Raw genomic sequence first — 6478 nt, forward strand, 5'->3', positions numbered from 1 at the left:
CTCAATTTATTTAAATAAAATTTACTATACCCATTTAATGAATAAATCATTTTATTCAATTAAATCCCCCTATCCACTTTTAATTAAATTCAAATTTAATTAAATAGTTATCCTAAATTGAATAAATCTAATTTATTTAATTTCCCCAAATTGCAACCAAATTGAATTAAATCATTTAAATCAATTAAATCCTATTATCCCTCCATCCACTTGCAAAATCCCAAACCCCTTTCTAATCCCTTCTAGAATCTTCTAATCGCTTCTAATTAACCTAACCCCTCCTCTAAACTTTGTCACATCCCTAAGCAAAGGGAAGTCACTTCTCAAAACCTCAAAGTCTTTGATAACCATTAAAGGTTTTCAACCTTCAACCACTAAATTCCTCAAAGTCTTTGATAACCATTAAAGGCTTCCAACTTTCAACCACTTAATCCCCAAAGTCTCCAATAACCATTAATGGTTAACTCAAACCCTCCTACATGGTTAAAACATTTGTTTTGACTCAACTTCTATCTAACCCAAGGGTCTCATCAGGCCTTTAATGCTTTGACCATGATTCTCTTAATCATTTGCACAAAGGTTTATCCTTGGATTAACTCTTAATCCAGTGGGTAATCTTAATTTAGACTTGACCCTTAGCCTGTAGATAACCATGAGGTCTTCTCAAGCTTTTAATGCCTCCAACCTCTTCTCTCAACCCAACCCTATGTTGACACTTGTCACCATTTCGTTGGTGCAAATCATGCACATGGATCCCCAACTTTCAAACTCAGCCCTTGATTAAACCATTCAATCCTGACCATCCATTGCCCTGTTTACGCTATAAATAGAGCTCTCATTCCTCCATTTTCAACAATCATCTTTCAAATTTGAAGCATTACACTTATGTTCAAATTCTTTCAAGCTTTCTCATTTCATATATGCTCATCATTTAGCCTCTTTTAGATCAGGAATTAGACTAATATACATGTTTAGAACAATTTCTTTATCATTTTAGCTCAATCATAGATTAAATATAGTATGCTAGGATAGTATTCATACTAATCTTGTCATCTTATCATTTAGTTTATTGCATTTCTAAGATCATACATAGTTTAACCCATCTCATCCTAAAAATTATCAGTGCATCCCTCGTTCTTGCATTTACCATCCCTAAACCATTTTGCTCAGTCATCTGAGAGCAAAAACGTTGGTTTGAGGGACATTGTGAGATAGAGAACAATGGGACCCTCCTTGGGAAGCTGAGTAATACGTTATTACTCCATAGCTTGCATCAAGAAGTCTTGTGTGTGTGTGTGGACTAGTATTTAATGATATTTTCACATATTAAGTTTTATTTGCCCACTTTTCCCGCATACAGATAGATATGTGCTTTGTCTTAGAATGAAATACTAGATTCTTTGATATATCAATAGCAACAGAGTTATCATAGTGAATAACTACTAATTCATTACAATCCACCTTTATATCCTTCAATATTTGCTTCATCCATAGAACTTGTGTACAGTTAGTAGCAACAACAACATACTCAACTTCAGCAGTAGATAAAGAAGTGCATGACTGCTTCTTGTTGATCCATGAAACAAGTTTCTTTCCAAGAAAGAAATCTCCACTGGATGTTCTCTTCCGGTCATCAACATCTCCAGCCCAATCTGCATTTGTATATGCACATAATGTAAATTCATCATTTTTTAGGATACCACAAACCATATTTAGTTGTTCCTTGCAGATACCTAAAAATCCTTTTCACCACACTCTCATGATTTTCTCTAGGATCACTCTGATATCTTGATACAATACAAATTAAATTCATTATATCCAATCTAGTTTGAGTCAAATATAACAAACCACCAATTATAGATTTGTACCTAGTAGGATTTATCAATGTAGATGCATCTTTCTTTGTCAATTTCTCACTTGTAACCATAGGAGTACTAGCCAGTTTATAATTTTTCATACCAAATTTATTCAACAGCTCTCTATAATACTTAGTTTGACAGATGAAAATACCTTTATCAGTTTGACTAATCTGCAAACCTAAGTGTAGTGTCATAAATTATGACCCTAGCAATTTATGACTGCATTAGGGTCCTCACGCATGCGAACTCAAATCTTCTAGCCTGATTGGAGACTGGAGAGTGCTCGGCTTGCGAAAATAGCTTCTTCCTTGGCCTTTGCATCACCTCGACCGCATTCTTCTCTGGAGAAAGGGGTAGGATAGGGGCATCTCACCACTGTCCCCCCTTGGATAGGGGTGTGGTGCCCCTATCCCTACCCTATTTTAGGGCAGGACCCTTCTTAGAGCATGCCTTGTGGGTTGTGCCTCAAGCATAAAACCTCCCCGATGTCGGCCCGTGATGAAATCCAAATCCACCAAACATGTATTTAAGGGGGAATTCATCCTCTCATTCATATAAGTTGAAGTTGGATAAGATTGGAGTATGCACACACGATCAAGCATTCAAGAGAATTCAAGCATTCAAGCATTCAAGCATTCTATTCCAGCATTGAGCATTCTCAAGTCTCCCTTCAAGGCTAGGTGTTGCATTCAAGTCAAGGATTCAACCATTGAAGAGGAGATTGATTTCAACATGCAATTCCATACAAGCATTTCTATCAACATTTCTACTACAACCTCCCTTGAGGTGATTTACAATTCAGTCTTTCATTTACATTTACTTGCAAGTACTTCCTTTCATTACTTGGTTAATTCCAAAACTACGGTTTGACCTAAAGGCAAACGCCCAATCCCAACCCATTTCCCTCTTTTTTATGCATGTAGGTTGCAAGTTCACAGTAGTACTTTTGGATTCAGGCTTCATTTGCAGAGGCGGGAAAACCCTTTTCATTTCACAAATTTTTCAAAGGACCGTGTACATTCCCGTCACGGTCCGGACAAATTTTCATCAAATTCGTAGCATGACTTCATCTCAACATTTTACTACTAGATCCAGGTGTACAACTTCATCCCATATCCCAATCTTAAGTTATAATTGATTCTTTGTCACTTTTGCTCTACATAATTCAATCAATTCCTTTCCATTTCAAACAAGGAAGAAGGGATCATCCTAACATTCTCAATTCATTAAGAATTCAATCTATCATCTTTGTGTGGATATTGGATCTAGCGAATTATCGCATCCCTTATCCTCCTAATGTAATGGTGGAAAGTTCTTGAATGGTAATCAATAGCAAAACTCTCATCTCTCTTTGAAAGAAAGGGTAGTTTCCTTCTTGATCTATCATTCACCATTTTTCCCACCATTACATTTTGGTGAAAACGACATCTTGTTTGCTTTCCTTTGAACAACATTGCATATTTTTCATTTATAAGTTTCCAATTTTTGCAAACTTAGTGGTTAAATCATTAAAAACCCTAGTTTTTAAATTTAAAACTGAACTTGTGATTTATAAAAACTTGTTTGTCTTAGATTTGCAAAAAAATTTGTTTGTCAAATTCAATTTCCTCTTTGTCTTGTTCAGTTTGCTATTAAAATTTACAAAATTAAGAGGTTACTTGTTAAAACCCTAATTTTCAAAAATCATCTTGAACTTGTGAAAAAATTGGATTTCAATTTAATTTTCAGATTTCTGATTGTTCTTAGATTTGTCTTCATTCCTACAATTCAAATTTCAAAATTAAGTGATTAGGTCATCAAACCCTAATTTTTAAAATTAATTAGATTTTGTGTCAATTTCAAATCATTTTCATTTACATTCAGATTTTTAAACATTTTCCAAGGTGTCCCTATCCATTAGGTTTGACCCTTTTCAAAATTGCACTTCAATTCCTCTTTTTCTTCAAAACCCTAATAGGGTCCTATTTTCACCTTTGTGCCTTCATTTCGCCCATCTAGAGATCATAAAATTCACCAATTTTGGGGGGTTAGATTTAAAATCATCATAATATCCATCGCTGGAAATTTTGAAAAAAGTTGGTCAGACCATGTGCGTTCCCGCCACAGTCCTCGACTTTTTTCCCAAAATTTTGAGAGACTGTTATGACTCTATTTAATAGCCTAAATCCGGAAGATTGGCTGATTTTATCAATTTTTCAACCCTTTAGAAACGGAAATACCTTTGTGTAGCGTCCTAAAATTGTGACACTTGCAATTTCGACCACATTTGGGTCTTCACGATGGCGATGCAACACAGAACCTGAATGGAGACCCCGAAACTTGCTTATAACATCAAAAACTGCATTTCTCAGCACCCTGGCCTGATCCTCCTTGCACCCTGCTGTCTCGAGAGGTGGGACCATGGCGCCCAGTGCCCTGGTCCCTGGCCCTATTTTGGGCCTGGTCTCCTATGGGACTTCGGGTCTTTTTGTTTGCAATTTGGAAAATAACATTTCCTGGTCGGCCTAAGGTCGAGAAAATCAGTCTTTTAACCCTAATTGGCAAGTATATAAACTACTTTTCCTCTCTCATTTTGGAAAGGGGGAAAAAGGCGTGGAAACGATATTCAAACATTCAAGCATTCAAGCATTCAAGCATTCCTTCAAGCAATTGATCATTCTAAGTCTCCATTCAAGGCTAAGTGTTGCATTCAAGACAAGGATTCAACCATTGAAGAGGAGATCACATACTACCACATACAACATACAACATACAACAACATCTATACCTTCGCATATAAGGATACAAACATCCTTACAACAAGGTATTAGTACTTGTTTTACATTACATTTACAACGTTTCTCATTTCTTGGTTAATTCCAAAACCAGGGTTTGACCTAAAGGCAAACCCCTCATCCCTAACCCCCCAATCGTCTTCGCTTTTCTGTGTGTAGGTTGCAGGTACGCGACTGTAATTGAAGATCTGGAATCCTTGTGCCGAGATGAACAGATCCACCTTCATTTCGCGGATTTTTTGGAGGACCGTGTGCACGCCGGGCGCCATCGTCCCGTCAACTTTCGCTCAAATTTGCAGAACAGCACCGTCTCGACATTTTACTGCTAATTCCAGGTCCGCAGCTTCATATCATATCCCTATCTCTGTTTATAAGCGAATATTTCCCACCTTACATGCATTCCTAGTTCAATCTTTCTATCTACATTTATTTACAAAAGAGGGTATCCTTGATGTCTTAACCCTTGAAACTCATTTAGAATCCAATCTTGCATTGTGTGGGATTGGATCTTGTGGGTTTCAACCCCTCTTTTGAATGTAAAGTCCCTCCTAAGTGAAAACCATCAACCCTAGTGACTCTCCCTTCTCTCTCCTTGGAGATTGGGGAGGAGAGAACAACTAGGGTTCGATTTTTCCGCTTTACATTTTGGTGAACCCGATGTGAACATCCTTTCTGATTTTTCATGGTTAGATTGGAAAAATTGATTCCTTGATTACATTTCTATGTTTGATCTTTTGCAAAGTTTAGAGGTTAATTGCATAAAAACCCTAAATTTTCTTTTTAGTAATTGAGCTTACGAAATGTTTAATTGTTAATGCTTGTTTCAGATCTACCCTTCTATTGCAAATCACCAATTCATATTTGTGCTTTAATTTTGAAAATTAAGTGGTTAAGTGTCAAAACCCTAATTTTTAGAACCCTCTTGATTCAACCTTTGTCCAACAAATTCACTGATCAAAACATCTCCAAATCAGTTGTAACTTTGGATTCTGCAACAAAATCGCAATATCTTTCATCCCTGAAAATTTGGAAAAAAGTTGCGAGGACCATGTGCACCCCGAGCGCCATCGTCCCCGACATTTTTTTCAAAATTTCGGGAGCTAGATCTTACTGTATTTTTCTGCTAAAATCCAGAATTTTGACTGATTTTATCAATTTTAACACTTTCAAAATTAAAGTCAAAGTTGGTCTTGTGATTGCTTGGATTAAGGCTTCTAATCATTCAAAAATTATTGAAATTGAAATTTTGTGTCAAAATTGTGTTTCTTACTGTCCTAAATCTGAAAAGTGTGTTGACATTCATTCGAAATTTTAGTGTTTTATTCAAATTCTTGAAATTTGTGACTTTTGAAGTTAAGTGTTTAATTGCGATAACTTTGATTTCCACTTTCAAATTTGAATTTTGCATGAAATCGAGTCAACTTTTAAATTTCAAAACTTGCATTGCTTTTAGCATTCCCTCTAAAATCATAAAATTCAAAATTTCAGTTTCCCTCTCTTTTTCAAAATTCAAATTTTGCATTTTTCAACAATCTTGGTAGGGTTCAATTTTGAGATTGCAACTTTAATTTGGCCTATCTACAGATCATAAAATCACTCAATTTTTTTAGATTAGCTTTAAAATCATCATAACTTTCATCCCTGAAAATTTCGAAAAAAATTGCGAGGACCGTGTGCACTCCGAGCACCACGGTCTCGGACATTTTTTCCGAAATTTCGGGAGATTGTCCTAATTGCATTTTACAACTTAAATCTAGGAGATTGGCTGATTTTATTGAAATTTGCTACCTCTAAAAATTCAAAATCTTCTCTCTCTCTTTAGTGCATGAGTTTTACAACAATAAG

The sequence above is a fragment of the Cryptomeria japonica genome, chromosome 6 (genome assembly GCF_030272615.1).
Source record: "Cryptomeria japonica chromosome 6, Sugi_1.0, whole genome shotgun sequence".
Classification (NCBI taxonomy): Eukaryota; Viridiplantae; Streptophyta; class Pinopsida; order Cupressales; family Cupressaceae; genus Cryptomeria; species Cryptomeria japonica.